The sequence below is a fragment of the Hyla sarda genome, chromosome 4 (assembly GCF_029499605.1).
Source record: "Hyla sarda isolate aHylSar1 chromosome 4, aHylSar1.hap1, whole genome shotgun sequence".
NCBI classification, from domain to species: Eukaryota; Metazoa; Chordata; class Amphibia; order Anura; family Hylidae; genus Hyla; species Hyla sarda.
In genome coordinates, this window is record NC_079192.1 from 366874772 (window position 1) to 366892200 (window position 17429).

General features: G+C 46.2%; 1 protein-coding gene across 1 annotated transcript in view; it reads left to right on the forward strand.

Moving 5' to 3' along the window:
* The window catches only part of LOC130267247 (gamma-aminobutyric acid receptor subunit beta-2), a 473943-nt gene that overhangs the window by 181001 nt on the left and 275513 nt on the right, over positions 1-17429 (forward strand). The window lies entirely within an intron of this gene.

Genomic DNA, 17429 nt, shown 5'->3' on the forward strand with positions numbered 1-17429 from the left:
AAGTGTTCGGTACCGGCACAGTACAGGCACAGATTCTCCATGCGGCGTCGTGTCCTCTCTTGAGGTGTCAAGCGAGACCGGTCAACTTGCATAGCCTCCACGGCGGGAGGCACAGGAACGGATTGCAGAGGACCAGAGGAGAGAGGAGCCGGGGAGAGAAAACGCCTCGTGCGAACAAAGTCCATATCCTGGCGGAGCTCCTGACGCCTTTCGGAAAAACGCATGTCAATGCGGGTGGCCAGATGAATAAGTTCATGCAGGTTAGCAGGAATTTCTCGTGCGGCCAACACATCTTTAATGTTGCTGGATAGGCCTTTTATAAAGGTCGCGCAGAGGGCCTCATTATTCCAGGATAATTCGGAGGCAAGAGTACGGAATTGGATGGCATACTCGCCAACAGAAGAATTACCCTGGACCAGGTTCAGCAGGGCAGTCTCAGCAGAAGAGGCTCGGGCAGGTTCCTCAAAGACACTTCGAATCTCCGTGAAGAAGGAGTGTACAGAGGCAGTGACGGGGTCATTGCGGTCCCAGAGCGGTGTGGCCCATGACAGAGCTTTCCCAGACAGAAGGCTGACTACGAAGGCCACCTTAGACCTTTCAGTAGGAAACTGGTCCGACATCATCTCCAAGTGCAGGGAACATTGCGAAAGAAAGCCGCGGCAAAACTTAGAGTCCCCATCAAATTTATCCGGCAAGGATAATCGTAGGCCGGAAGCGGCTACTCGCTGCGGAGGAGGTGCAGGAGCTGGCGGAGGAGATTGTTGCTGGAGTTGTGGTAGTAGCTGCTGTAGCATCACGGTCAGTTGAGACAGCTGGTGGCCTTGTTGCGCTATCTGTTGCGACTGCTGGGCGACCACCGTGGTGAGGTCGGCGACAACTGGCAGTGGGACTTCAGCGGGATCCATGGCCGGATCTACTGTCACGATTCGGCTGGCTGGAGGTGGATCCTCTGTGCCAGAGAGGGATTGGCGTGGACCGTGCTGGTGGACCGGTTCTAAGTTGCTACTGGTATTCACCAGAGCCCGCCGCAAAGCGGGATGGTCTTGCAGCGGCGGTAGCAACCAGGTCGTATCCACCAGCAACGGCTCAACCTCTCTGACTGCTGAAGATAGGCGCGGTACAAGGGAGTAGACAAGAGCAAGGTCGGACGTAGCAGAAGGTCAGGGCAGGCAGCAAGGATCGTAGTCAGGGGCAACGGCAGGAGGTCTGGAACACAGGCTAGGAACACACAAGGAAACGCTTTCACTGGCACAATGGCAACAAGATCCGTCGAGGGAGTGCAGGGGAAGTGAGGTATAAATAGGGAGTGCAAGGTGAGAATACTGATTAGGCCTGCTGCGCCAATCAGTGGCGCAGCGGCCCTTTAAATGGCAGAGACCCGGCGCGCGCGCGCCCTAAGGAGCGGGGCCGCGCGTGCCGGGACAACACAGACGGGGAACGGGTCAGGTACGGGAGCCGAGATGCGCATCGCGAGCGGGCGCGTCCCGCATCGCGAATCGCATCCCGGCTGGGAGTAATATCGCAGCGCACCCGGCCAGCAGGTCTGACCGGGGCGCTGCGAATGAGAGAACGCTGCGAGCGCTCCGGGGAGGAGCGGGGGCCCGGAGCGCTCGGCATAACAAGATCCTTCTCCACCAGTGACTCTGCCAGTTTAATCCCCCCTAAGACATACGATGCATGCATGTTATTAGTACCCAGATGCATAACTTTACATTTATCCACATTGAACCTCATTTGCCAAGTGGATGCCCAGACACTTAGTCTATCCAAGTCATCTTGTAACCTATACACCTCCTCTATAGACTGTACCGTGCTACAAAGCTTGGTGTCATCTGCAAAGATATAAACAGAGCTGTTAATGCCATCCTCTATATCATTGATGAATAAATTAAACAACAGTGGGCCCAGTACTGAACCTTGGGGTACACCACTAATAACCGGGGACCAATCAGAGTACGAATCATTGACCACCACTCTCTGGGTACTATCCATGAGCCAGTGTTCAATCCAGTTACAAACTAAAATTTCCAAACCCAAAGACCTAAACGCTAAATCCAGAAACACTATATCCACAGCCATTCCTCTGTCAATGCTTCTACTCACCTCTTCATAAAAGCAAATTAGATTGGTTTGACAACTTCTATCCATAGTAAATCCATGCTGGCTATCACTTATAATACTATTATCCCCTATGTATTCCTGTATTTAATCCCGTATAAGTCATTCAAACAATTTACCCACAATGCACGTTAAACTTACCGGTCTATAGTTTCCTGGGGAAGACCTAGAGCCCTTTTTGAAGATTGGCACCACATTTGCCTTGCGCCAGTCACTTTAAACATTAATAACTCTGGGATGCTTTTACCTTTCATTCTGATTCTGAGATTGTTTTTTCATGACATATTCTACTTTATGGTAGTGATAACATTTTGTCGATACTTGCATCATTTCTTGGTGAAAAATTCCAAAATTTGATGAAAAAATTGAAAATTTAGATTTTTTTTTTACTTTGAAGCTTTCTGCTTATAAGGAAAATGAATATTCCAAATAAATTATATATTGATTCACATATACAATATGTCTACTTTATGTTTCCCTCATAAAGTTGACATGTTTTTACTTTTGGAAGACATCAGAGGGCTTCAAAGTATAGCAGCAATTTTCCAATTTTTCCAAAAATGTTCAAAATCAAAATTTTTCAGGGACCAGTTCTGTTTTAAAGTGGATTTGAAGGGCCTTCTTATTAGAAATACCCCATTATAAAAACTGCACCCCTTAAAGTTTTCAAAATGACATTCAAAAGGTTTGTTAACCCTTTAGGTGTTTCACAGGAATAGCAGCAAATTGAAGGAGAAAATTCAAAATCTTCATTTTTTACACTCGCATGTTCTTGTAGACCCAGTTATCAAATTTTTGCAAGGGGTAAAAGGAGAGAAATCTTCCTAAAATGTGTAATTCAATTTCTCTCGAGTAAGAAAATACCTCATATGTGTATGTCAAGTGTTAGGCGGGCGCAGTAGAGGGCTCAAAAGTGAAGGAGCGACGGTGGGATTTTGGAGAGTGAGTTTTTCTGAAATGGTTTTTGGGGGGGATGTCACATTTCGGAAGCCCCTATGGTGCCAGAACAGCAAAAAAACAATGACATGGCATACTATTTTGGAAACTACACCCCTCAAGGCACGTAACAAGGGGTCCAGTGTGCCTTAACACCCCACAGGTGTTTGACGACTTTTCGTTAAAGTTGGATGTGAAAATGATTTTTATTTTTTTTCACTAAAATGATAATTTTCCCTCAAATGTAAAATTTTTGCAAGGGATAATAGGACAAAATAACCCCCAAAATGTGTAACCCCATCTCTTCTGAGTATGGAAATACCCCATGTTAGGACGTTAAATGCTTTGCGGGAAAACTACAATGCTCAGAAGAGAAGGAGCACCATTGAGCTTTTGGGGAAAAAAATTGTTTGGAATGGAAGTCAGGGGCCATGTGCGTTTACCAACCCCCCCGTGGTGCCAAAACAGTGGACCCCCCCCCCACATGTGACCCTATTTTGGAAACTAAACCCCTCACAGAATTTAATAAGGGGTGCAGTGAGTATTTACACCCCACTGGCGCTTGACAGATCTTTGGAACAGTGGGCTGTGCAAATGAAAATTAAAATTTTTCATTTTCACAGACCACTGTTCCAAAAACCTGCCAGACCCCTGTGGGGCGTAAATGCTCACTGTACCCCTTATTACATTATGTGAGGGGTGTAGTTTCCAAAATGGGGTCACATGTGTTTTTTTTTTTCGTTTATGTCAGAACCACTGTAAAATCTGCCACCCCTGTGCAAATCACCAATTTAGGCCTCAAATTTACATAGTGCGCTCTCACTCCTGAGCCTTGTTGTGCGCCCACAGAGCATTTTACGCTCACATATGGGATATTTCCGTACTCAGGAGAAATTGCGTTACAAATTTTGGGGGTCTTTTTTTTCCTTTTAACGCTTGTGAAAATAAAAAGTATGGGGCAACACCAGCATGTTAGTGTAAACTTTTTTTATTTTTTTACACTAACAAGCTGGTGTAGACCCCAACTTTTCCTTTTCAGAAGGGGTAAAAGGAGAAAAAGCCCCCCAAAGTTTGTAGTGCAATTTTTCTCCCGAGTACCCCATATGTGGCCCTAAACTGTTTCCTTGAAATACTTCAAGGCTCCGAAGTGAGAGAGCTCCATGTGCATTTGAGGACTAAATTAGGGATTGCATAGGGGTGGACATAGGGGTATTCTACGCCAGTGATTCCCAAACAGGGTGACTCCAGCTGTTGCAAAATTCCCAGCATGCCTGGACAGTCAGTGGCTGTCCGGAAATGCTGGGAGTTGTTGTTTTGCAACAGCTGGAGGCTCCGTTTTGGAAACACTGCCATACAATACATTTTTCATTTTTATTTGGGGGGACAGTATAAGGGGGTGTATATGAAGTGTTTTACCCTTTATTATGTGTTAGTGTAGTGTAGTGTAGTGTTTTTAGGGTACATTCGCACTGGCGTGTTACGGTGAATTTCCCGCTAGGAGTTTGCGCTGCGGTGAAAAATTTGCCGCAGCCCAAACTTGAAGCAGGAAACTTACTGTAAGCCTGCCCGTGTGAATGTACCCTGTACGTTCACATGGGGGAGAAAAACCTCCAGCTGTTTCAAAACTACAACTCCCAGTATGTACTGACAGACCGTGCATGCTGGGAGTTGTACTTTAGCAACAGCTGGAGACACACTGGTTGGAAAACCTTCAGTTAGGTTCTGTTACCTAACTCAATATTTTCCAACCAGTGTGCCTCCAGCTGTTGCAAAACTACAACTCCCAGCATGTACTGATCGCCGAAGGGCATGCTGGGAGATGTACTTATGCAATAGCTGGAGGTACGCAACTACAACTCCCAGCATGCCGAGACAGCTGTTTGCTGTTTGGACATGCTGGAATTTGCAGTTTTGCAACATCTGGAGGGCAGTTTTAGTCCAAACTGTGGTCCTCCAGCTGTTGCAAAACTACAAATTCCAGCATGCCCTGACAGCAAACAGTTTTTGGGCATGCTAGGAGTTGTAGTTTTGCAAGATCTGGAGGGCTACAGTTTAGGGACCACTATATAGTGGTCTCAAACTGTAGCCCTCCAGCTGTTGCAAAACTACAACTCCCAGCATGCCCAAACAGCTGTCTGGGCATGCTGGGAGTTGTAGTTTTGCAACATCTGGAGGGCTACAGTTAGAAACCACTGTATAATGGTCTCAAACTGTACCCTCCAGATGTTGCTAGGCAACTCACCGGCTTCCGTCGGATCCAGCCGCACGTCATCGCCGCCCGCCGATCTCCATCGCCCGCAGCCTCCATCGCCCGCCCGGATCGGTAAGTGGATCTTCGGCGCCGGTCCCCGTCGTTTCCCCATCCTGCCCCGCCTATTGTGGGTGGGCAGGACGGGGAAAACGAAAGATAACCCCCCCGCCCCCGATCTGCTATTGGTGGTCGCGTCTAGACCACCAATAGCAGGGATAGGAGGGGTGGCACCCCTACCACCTCACTCCTATGCCTTCAGGGGGATCGTGGGTGTCTTAGACAACCGCGGTCCCCCTCATATTCCGGGTCACCGGGTCACTATAGACCCGTAATGACCCGGAATTGCGCAAATCGCAAGTGTGAATTCACTTGCGATTTGCCGCGATCGCCGACATGGGGGGGTCTGATGACCCCCCTGAGCGTTTGCACGGGATGCCTGCTGAATGATTTCAGCAGGCATCCCAGTCCGATCCCCACCCGGTGGGCGGCGGGGGCCGGAATTCTTCATGACGTACGCGTACGTCATGGGTCCTTAAGTACCAGGGTGTCATGACGTACGCGTACATCAAGGGTCCTTAAGGGGTTAAAGGGGTACTCTGCCCTTAGACATCTTATCCCCTATCCAAAGGATATGTCTGACCGCTGCTGGGGACCCCCGGGATCTCGGCTGCAGCACCCCGCTGTCATTACTGCACAGAGCTAACTCGCTCAGTAAGTAATGACGGGCGATACAGGGGCCGGAGCATCATGACATCATGGCTCCGCCCCTCGTAACGTCACGGCCTGCCCCCTTAATGTAAGTCTATGGGAGGGGGCATGACAGCCCTCCATTAGAGTTGTATTGAGGGGGCAGGCCGTGATGTTACGAGGGGCGGAGCTGTGACGTCACAATGCTCTGGTCCCTGTATCGCCCGTCATTACGCACTGAGCAAGTTAGCTCTGTGCAGCAATGAACAGGGGTGCTGCAGCCGAGATCCCGGCTTGACCCCCACGATCAGACATCTTATTCCCTATCCTTTGAATAGGGAATAAGATGTCTAGGGGCGGATTACCCTTTTTAACCTCCCAGTCACTTTCTACAGCATTGTATTACATTTCATTTCAACAAGCTGGCTCATCTTGATGAACGTTAAGAGGATGGAGGAATAATTTTTCAGCGCAATTGTGTGTCTTTTTTCACACAACAAATGGTCTGCTTGTTATATTAGTGTGTAGACGGTATGATACCCAGCAGTCCTTTCCTATTAGTCTTTGAGAGAGTGCCATTTTGGGTTTAGTACACAGCGACTGTGTACTGCTAGTGTTGTGCAAAAAAAAAATATATATATATATATATATATATATATATATTTTTTTTTTTAAGAGTAGTGTAGCACATTTTTCGGCCCTCATAAGTGCATACCACATACCTACATCTAAATAGTGTACTATTTTATACCTGTTAATCTGTCAAGGGCCATCATACTGTGAAAGTCTAGGCAAAAGTACTCACCTGCTGCTGTTCTAGACAAATACTGTTTTAAATGTAGTGAATCGTATTGCATTCCCCTCATATACAAACTAAGTATGTCAGGCAGAGAAGTTCCAGGACGTGCTAAGAGGAGTGACAGAGGCCTACATTCATGAGGGGCAGGCAGAGGTCGTAGCAGGCTAGGGGCGAGTGGCAGCAGGAGTCGCAATGAGAGGCCTAAGCTCCCGGTATCGGCAAGCGGTCGTGTCTCGACCAGCAATCCATCTGCTGTCATCGATTGGTTAACACGGTCATCCACTTCATCACAAGTGACATCTGATACTGCCAGTCAACAGTCGATGGGTTCCTCAGGCACAGCTTTCAGTTGGCATGGCCTGGGAGCAGTCCCTGTCCTCCCATTGCCTCTGTCCTATGCTGTTCCCTCCCCTAAAGAAGTATCTTATGCTGTGGGTTCAGCTCCACTATTCAATGAAGACGATCTAATAGAGGACAGTCAGCAACTACTGCCCAGTCAAGAAGTGGAGGAGACATCCGCTGCTTCCTCCGCTAGGCGGGCAAGTAGTGATGAGGAGAGTGATGGGGGAGGCAGTGTTGACAGCGTTCAGCGCCCTGAAGCAGACACTGTTGAGGAACCTGAGGAGGACATCTGTGATGTGCAGACACCTGTTGATGATGATGAAGCCAATCACAATTGAGAGCTGGGTGGAGAAGGGACTTCATCATCAACAGGAGAAGAGGGTTGAAGGTTGCCTGTGAGCCAGCAGCTGAGCCAGCAAGGTGGTAGCATGTTTGGCAGTCAGAATGGTGGCAGAAGTGGAAATTCTGGAGCCAAACATGCCCGGGGGAGACCGCCTGCTTCGCGGCAGCCAACCTTCCCGGGAGGTAGTGAAACAGGGGTTCCTGGAGACGGCAGCAGTAGCAGTCAATTAGTGTGGACTGTTGGTTGGAAAATCAGCTATTCGGCAGTGTGGCAGTTTTTCATCAAGCATCCAGAGGAGGTTAACATGGCCACATGCTGGCTATGTCGCCAGAAGGTGAAGGGTGGCCAGGGTCTCAATGTTGGCACCACGGCCCTGCGTCAACATATGCTGTGCCACTATAGAGTGGCTTGGGAGAACCGTGGCTCCGATGTAGTGGTCCAGCTGGTGCTTCAGTCCCTCCCTTTTCAAGTTGTGGACTCTGCACCTTTGAGAGAACTGATGGCTTGTGCCGAGCCGAGGTGGAGAGTCATTTCTTTGCTAAGAAGGCAGTACCAGCCCTGCACAATTTTGTGGAAGAGAAGGTGGGCACGGCAGCACCGACGTCTGGAGCTGTAACTATGATCAGGGACAATACATGTCCTTTACGGCTCACTGGGGGAATGTGGTTACTGCACAGCCACAACACACACTCTGCCTCCTCATCCTCTACCGTGTCCTCAGCTTCCTCTGTCAAGACAATTCTCAGAGCCCCTTCAGCATACCATGTGTGCAGGGCACGGCAATGTCCTGCATTTCTTCACATGGTTTGCCTTGGCGAACGGATTCACACATGGGAGGAACTGCTAAAAGTCATTCATTAAGAAATCGGAGCATGGGTTACTCCACGAAAACTGTAAATGGGAACCATGGTGACTGACAATGGGAAGAACATCTTGTCTGTGCTGCGACAGGGAAGGCTGAGCCATGCGCCCTGCATAGCACACGTGTTCAATCTGGTTGCAAGCGGTTCCTGAAGTGTTCCCCTCATTTGCAAGACATCCTAATAATGGGAAGGAAACTTTGCATGGACTTCAGCCACTCGTACACCGCAAAACAAACCCTCCTTGAGCTGCAGTTTCAGAATGGTATCCCCCAACATAGTCTGATTTGCGATGTTGCCACATGTTGGAATTCCACCCTCCATATGTTGGACCGAACATACAGAGAAAAGCCATCACCGATTTATTGATGATCCAAGCGGATAGGGGTATTCCCCTGTTTAACTTCAATGGGAACGAGTGGCAGCTCATACGTGACACCTGCCATTTGCTCAGGCCCTTTGAGGAACCCACATTATTGGTAAGTCGCCAGGATTATGGGATGAACGACGTCATTCCACTGCTTCATCTACTACAACACGTGTTGGAAACGATGGCTTGTCAGGGCAATGAAGATGTGGCGCCTACATCTCAGGGCCACATGAGCCCTGTAGGGGCTGAACTGGAGGAGGAGGGGCACAGCGGAGCACAGTTTAGGTTTCGCCAAATGGACAGTTTTTCTAGTCATCTGAGAGGAGAGGAGGAGCAAGAGCAGCTAGAGAGTAATGAGGAAGGCGAGACAGAGGACCCAGACACACACCGTGGCAGTATGCAGTGGAGATGGAGGCAGGGAGTCCCTACAAGTCACTTGCACAAATGGCACGATGCATGCTCACTTGCTTGCATAGTGACCACCAAATTGTCACCATTCGTTAGCGGGATGACTTCTGGCTCTCCACCATATTGAACCCAAAAAGACTCAAAATGGGTGTCTTTTTTACACCCACTTAGAGGGAGGACAAACTGACCTACTACAGAGACATCCTACATAGTCAGTTGGCCGATGCCTATCGGTGACATTGTCCAACCTCTCGCAGATCTGACTTGGGGGGCCCTCTGCTCTCATCTTCCACTGCCATGGCTGCTGGGGAGGGGTGGGGTGGCAGGAGCAGTACCAGCTCCATCAGCAGCAGCCTGAGTCTACAGTCGCTGATGAGTACCTTTCTTCACCTGCATAGTGAAGCAACTCAGCAGCAGCAGGTAGACCCGGAGCAGGACCTGAACCAGCAGGTGGTAGCATACCTTGACATGACCATGCCAACAAACCTTGAAGATCTTCTGGACTTCTGGGCAGCCAAACTTGATTTGTGGCCACAACTAGCAGAGTTTGCCCTGGAAAAGCTGTCCTGCCAGGCCAGTAGTGTGCCATCAGAATGGGTGTTTAGTGCGGCGGGGGCAATAGTCACTCCAAGGAGAACTCGTCTGTCCACAAAAAATGTGGAGAGACTGACCTTTGTGAAGATGAATCAGGCATGGATCAGCCAGGATTTCCACCCACCAATGCCTGATGCATCAGAGTAGATTGACCATGGTGCCACACCAACACTTTAAAAATATGGAAAGTGCCAAAACAGATTTAAGGCGCTGCTCCCCATTTACAAACATTCCTCTGCATCAGACCTTTTTTCACCCACCTTCGTCACCAGGTACTGGTATTGCCACCCACCGCACTACTCTGTCCCCGGGTCACTTTCAGGACTCCTGATGCTGCCACCTTCAGGCTGTGCCATTCATCCACTATATGATCTCCTCATGCTTCATCCAACTCCAGGCTGTGGCATTCAGCCATTATATGGGCTGTGCCATTCAGCTACTATGTGGTCTCCTCATGCTTCAGCCTATTCCAGGCTGTGACATTCAGCCACTATATGGTCTCTTCATGCTTCAGACAACTCCAGTCTGTGCCATTCAGCCACTATGTGGTCTCCTCATGCTACAGCCAATTCCAGGCTGTGCCATTCAGCCACTACATGGTCTCCTCATGCTTCATCCACCTCCAGGCTGTGCCATTCAGCCACTATATGGTCTCCTCATGCTTCAGCCACCTCCAGGCTGTGCCATTCAGCCACTATATGGTCTCCTCATGCTTCAGCCACCTCCAGGCCTGGGCCATTACCTAAAAATATTTTTTGGTAGCACTAGCTACCATAAATCTTCTATAACAATTTTGAAATTCATCTTTTAATCTTAGGGATTGTGAAGCCCTATTGTCTACTCATGCTTCTGCCAGCTTAAGGCTGTGCCATTCAGCCACTATATGGTTTACTGATGCAGCAGGGCCTGGGACATTACCTAAAAATATTTTATGGTTGCACTAGCTACCATAAATCTTCAATTAAAATTTTCAAAAATATCTTTAACCCCTTGGGGACTGAGCCCATTTTGACCTTAAGGACCAGAGAATTTTTTGCAATTCTGAGCACTGTGACTTTAAGCATTAATAACTCTGGGATGCTTGTAGTTATGAAATTGATTCCAAGATTGTTTTTTTGTGACATATTCTACTTTATGTTAGTGGTAAATTTCCGTCGATACTTGCACCATTTCTTGGTGAAAAATTCAAAAATGTCATGAAAGATTAGAAAATTTAGCATTTTTATAACTTTGGAGCTCTCTGCTTGTAAGGAAAATAGACATACCAAATAAATTATATATTGATTCACATATACAATATGTCTACTTTATGTTGGCATCATAAAGTTGACATGTTTTTACTTTTGTAAGACATCAGACGGCTTCAAAGTTCAGCAGCAATTTTCCAATTTTTCACAAATTTTCTAAATCTGAACTTTTCAGGGACCAGTTCAGTTTTGAAGTGGTGTTGAAGGGCCTTCATATTAGAAATACCCCATAAATGACCCCATTCCAAAAACTGCACCCCTCAAAGTATACAAAATGACATTGAGAAAGTTTGTTAACCCTTAAAGGTGTTTCACAGGAATAGCAGCAATGTGAAGGAGAAAATTCTAAATCTTCATTTTTTACTCTCACATGTTCTTGTAGACCCAGTTTTTGAATTTGATTTTTCATATACAATATGTCTACTTTATGTTGAAATAATAAAGTTGACCTGTTTTTACTTTTTGAAGACATCAGAGGGCTTTAAAGTTTAGCAGCAATTTTCAAAGTTTAGCAGCAAGTACATTTCAAAATCTGAATTTTTCAGGTACCAGTTCAGTTTTGAAGTGAATTTGACGGTATTTTTATCAGAAAGTTTGCTAACCCTTTAGGTGTTTCACAGGAATAGCAGCAAAGTGGAGGCATACATTCTAAATCTTCTTTTTTTTTTACACTAACATGTTCTTGTAGACCCATATTTTTTATTTTTACAAGGGGTAAAAGGAGAAAAAGAACCCCAAGATTTGTAACACAATTTCTCTCGAGTAAGGTTATACCTCATATGTGGATGTAAATTGCTTTGTGGGTGCACTAGAGGGCTCAGATGAGAAGGAGCGACATTGGGCTTTTGGAAAGTGAATTTTGCTGAAATCGTTTATGGAGGGCATGTCTCATTTAGGAAGCCCCCATGGTGCCAGAACAGCGAAAAACACCCCACATGGCACACTCTTTGGGAAACTACACCACTCAAGGAACGTAACAAGGGGTACAGTGAGCACTTACACCCCACTGACGTTTCACAGATCTTTTTCATTTTCACAGACCACTGTTCCAAAAATCTGTCAGTCACCTGTGGGGTGTAAATGGTCCCTGCACCTTTTGTTATATTCCTGTGAGGGGTATAGTTTCCGAAATGGGGTCACATGTGTTTTTTTTTTTTTTTGAGTTTATGTCAGAACCGCTGTAACCAGTAGCCACCCATGTGCAAATCACCAGTTTAGGCCTCAAATGTACATAATGCACTCTCAATCCTGAGCCTATGGTCGTTTTGTGCGTCCGCTCTCACTCCTGACCCTATGGTCGTGTTGTGCGTCCACAGAGCATTTTACGTCCACATATGGGGTATTTCCATACTTGGGAGAAATTGTGTTACAAATTTTGGGGGTCTTTTTTTCCTTTTACCTCTTATGAAAATGAAAAGTATGGGGCAACACCAGCATGTTCATGTAAAAAATAAAAAAAAAATTACACTAACATGCTGGTGTAGACCCCGACTTTACCTTTTCATAAGTGGTAAAAGGAAAAAAAGCAAACAAAAATTTGTAACGCACGGAGTATGGAGACATGTGTGGCCCTAAACTGTTGCCTTGAAATACGACAGGCTCTGAAGGGCTCTGAAGTGAGAGAGTTTGATGTGTACTTGAGACCTAAATTAGGGGTTTCATAAGGGTGGACCCGGATGCAAGCTTTACACTTGCCTCCTCCACCAAAAATACAGTACGTCAGTTTTCCCCAAACAGGGTGCCTCCAGCTGTTGCAATACTCCCAATATGCCTGGACAGTCACTTGCTGTCTGACAATACTAAGAGTTGTTATTTGGCAACAGCTGGAGGCTCCATTTTGGAAAAACTGATGCACAAGGCATTATTAATTTTTATATGGGGGACGACAGTGTAATGGTGTAGTATATATGTAGTGTTTTACTCTTTATTTAGGGTTAGTGTAGTGTCACGTAGTGTTTTTAGGGCTGCAGCAGAAAATTTGCCGCATCTCAAACTTTAAGTGGGAAACTTGCTGTAAACCCCTGCCCATGTGAATGTACCCTGTACATTCACGTGGCGGGGGATGGGGGGGGGGGGGGGCAAAACTACAGCTCCCAGCATGCACTGATGGATCGTGCATACTGGGAGTTGTAGTTATGCAACAGCTAGAGGCACACTGGTTGGGATTGGGAAACACTGAGTTAGGTAACAGACTACCGAAGTGTTTCCGCACCACTGTCTGTTTCCTAACTCAGTTTTTCCCAACCCATGTGCCTCCAGCTGTTGCACAACTATAACTCCCAGCATGCATGGTCTGTCAGTGCATGCTGGGAGTTATTGTTTTGCAACAGCAGGAGGCACACGGTTCGGGAAGCACTAAGTTAGGAAACAGCCCTCCAGATGTTGCAAAACTTTGACTCCAAGCATGCCCAGACTGCCCAGGCATGCTGGGAGTTGTAATTCGGCAACATCTGAAGGGTCAGATGTTGCCGAACTACAACTCCCAGCATGCCGGGACAGTCTCGCCATGCTTTGAATTGACATCTGGAGTGCTACAGTTTGGACACCACTGGATAGTGGTCTCCAAACTGTGCCATTCCAGATATTGCAAAACTACAACTCCCAGCATGCTGAGACTGTCCAGGCATGCTCGGATTTGTAGTTCTGCAACCTCTGGAAGGTCACAGTTTGGAGACCACTGCACAGTGGTCTCCAAACAGTGGCCCTCCAGATGTTGCAAAACTACAACTCCCAGCATGCTCAGACAGCTTTTGGCTGGGAGTTGTAGTTTTGAAACTCATAGTAGCAGCAGTGAAAATCACTTTACGGCGATCTTCACTGCTGCATCTGACACTGTCGCACTTGCCTGCCTCCGGCCCTGCCGCATCCACGGCCCCTGCACCATTGCGGCTATCTTCCCTTCTTCTGCCCTGAGATCCAGGGGCTGGCAGAGCGGGGGAAATTAACTTTCAGTCCTGATCAGCCAATCGCAAGGGATGGGAGGAGGTGGCTACCCTGCCACCTCACTTCTATCCTTCAGGATGGCCGGAGCTGTGTCTGACAGCTCCGATTATCCCTAATTTCCGGGCTATCAGGTCATCAGAAACCCGATCAGCCTGGAATCGCCTCAAATCGCAGATCTGAATTTGACCGGGGTGCCTGCTGATTGATTTCAGCAGGCATCCCGGTCCGCTCATCCCTAGTACGCCCTTGGTCCTTAAATAGCAGGGAGCAAGGGCATACCTGTATGCCCTTTGTCCACAAGAGGTTAATCTTCTCTATTGTGAGGCCCTAAGGTCTTGTCAGGCTGTGTCCACCTCCAGACTGGGTCGTTCTGCCACTATATGGTCTCCTTGTGCTGCCGCCAATTCCAGGTTGTGTCATTCTGACAGATTATGGTCCCCTCATGCTGCTGCCACCTCTAGGCTCTGTTATTGTGCCACCATTTGACTCCTTGTTAGATTGGGTTTTGTGGTCATACAATATTAGTTAAAAGTAAACACCGGGACATTAAACTTGGGAATCTAATATAAATCTTAAATTTAAAGAAATCGATGTAATCTTTTCAAGACTGAGGCCCTATGATTGTTGACGTCCTATTACCTGTGAAATTATCACAAGAATCCAATAAAACAGCTTGGAGCGATAACAATGAAAAATTAACGATTAAATGAAAAAATCACACTTTCATAGTCAGGGGGGCACCGAGAGGCAGGGGCTGGAACAGGTGATATCTCGCCTGGCGGAGGACTGCCAGCTCGATACTCACCAGAGTGGGTGCTCAAAATTTTTTAATACATTTAAATTAAATAACAATTACATTTAAAAAATCTCTTTATTCTCTTCAATTTTGACACCATATGGTCTCCCTGCTGCCACATCGACGCTCTGCAGCAGTGATTCTAATAGCAATGCCTGTAATCTGCATGTCATACTGAATAACAGTATTATTTCACTAACACAGCACACTTCCTATGCGTGTTAGGACAAGGCAAAGTGCTCTACACCCCTATTGATGCTCTTAGTAGGCCAGAAATAGCTGTTTTTAATATCGATTTCTAAAAATTCGGCGAATCAGCCAAATCTAATTTTTCTAAAGTTTGCTCATCTCTACTTTTTTCTCATACTTCGGTTAATATAAAAAAAATGCATTTTCAATTTTCAAAAGGATACTTCTACAGAACTTAATAAAGTCCACAACAGAGTCAAAGTTAGAACTATTAGAAGCCGGTACAAAACCCAGTCCTCTTTTAATAACCCTTTCCTGTATCTGTCAATTGTATAGATTAAATATTAATCATGAGCTCACAGATTTTGGAGGCTTCCCTTTGATCCTTGACCTTGTACAGGGGGTTGTTCACTGAAAATGTTATTTAATCAATGTGCCCAGGCTGCATAGTAAAACAAAAACAGCCTCTACTTACCTCCCTCGATCCTCAGTAGTCTCCAGTATTGGCACCTGGTCTCTGTTGCACTACACTTTAAAGGGGTTCTCCGGTGCTTAGACATCTTATCCCCTATCCAAAGGATAGGGGATAAGATGCCTGATCGCGGGAGTCCCGCCGCTGGGGACCCCCGTGATCTTGCACGCGGCACCCCGTTTGTAATCAGTCCCCGAAGCGTGTTCGCTCCGGGTCTGATTACTGTCGATCACAGGGCCGGCGGTGTGTGAAGTCACACCTCCGCCCCCGTGTGACCTCACGCTCCGCCCCTCAATGCAAGTCTATGGGAGGGGGCGTGACAGCTATCAGCCCCTTCCCGTAGGCTTGCATTGAGGGGCGGAGCGTGACATCACACGGGGGTGGAGACGTGATGTCACACGCCGTCGGCCCTGTGGTCGCCGGTAATCAGACCCAGAGCGAAGATTCTCCGGGGACTGATTACAAACGGGGTGCCGCGTGCAATATCACGGGGGTCCCCAGCGGCGGGACTCCCGCGATCAGGCATCTTATCCCCTATCCTTTGGATAGGGGATAAGATGTCTAAGCACCGGAGTACCCCTTTAAGAAGTGGTAGATACTACATCACATTGCTGCTCAGCCAATCACTGATGGCAGCGTTTTTTTTTTTTTTTGACCAGTCAGTGATTGGATTAATGTTTTTTTGACCTGCCATCTGCAGCTCTGGAAAGTTCAGCAAGGCAAAGACTGGATGCCAATACCGGAGGCTGCAAGGGAGGAAAGTATAATCTTTTTTTTGTTTTACAATGCAGTCTGGGCACATATATAAATAAAAAAAATTCTGTTTACGTCAATAGGCAGTCAGCAAGTGGTTAAAATATATTTGACATACGGCTACAGTGCTAGAGTACAGAAATATGGTGTTTTCGTATAAAGTGCTATGGAAACCACATTATTATTGAGGATTGGCATTTCTTTCAATGTGCTTGAGTTAAATTTGAAGTGAGATAGTATAAAATGTATACTATCTCAGATATGTAATTAACATGAGTCAACCCTTCAGTTATTATCATCGAGAACCTACTGGCTTTGGATTTAGATGGCTGTGATTTATGTTTTTATGATTCAATTTATTTTACATGGCAAAAAAGTCAAAAAGCCTGTGTGATTGTGATTTGTCATCACTTTATGCCAACTTAAGAAGAATATGTGGCTTTTATCTGAGTATGTGCAGGCTGTTAACTAAAAATGTACACAATGTTTATTTTGCATTGAAATACCACTTCAGTTTGTTTAATAAAAATAATAAATTTCTGATGTATAAAAATGTTGTCTGCACATTGCCCTATGCATATATATTAAATTTCCATATATAGCAGGTGTCCATTTACAGCCCCAACCATATATCTTTTAAATGCAGTGCCACAATGGTTATATACTTTGTTTCTTTAAAAAAAAAAAAAAATGTTAGGCTTGACACCCGACAATCATGGCGGCACATGTAGCATACTTAAGTTGCTGGTTTCATTTGTATTCGAATACATTAGGCTAGATTCACATGTATGTTGAACGCTCAATCTCAGCATTTTTTTTCCAGTAAAATGACGGACATATGGAACCCAACAGAACTCTTTTTGAAGGTGTTATCCAGAAATTGAAAAACAGAGCTATTTTTATATTTTTTTTAACTCTTCGTCTGCCTCCAGTTTGGGTGTAGTAGTACACCTTGGTTCCATTTGCTTCAAAGAAACTGAGCTTCAGAACCCAACCTGTAAACAGCAGTTTTTGAAAGAAATTAGCTTTGTTTCACTATTCCTGGATAACCATTTTAAGTCATTGTTTGGCACTATTGATGTCATGGATGACATTTTGAGTTTTCTGTTTTATTTTAATTTCTGTTTCAATAACATGGGAAACACAAAGATAGAACCCAACAGACCACCTTGTAAGTTAATGGGGTCTGCCAGGCACTGTTGGCGACCATCATGTGATGGACCTTTGACACAGTTGTCATAATTGGTTTCCTGTTCCACAATGGAACACATAATTGAAAATGTGAATGCGGATGGGAACGTAGATTGGAATTTGTTCAGAA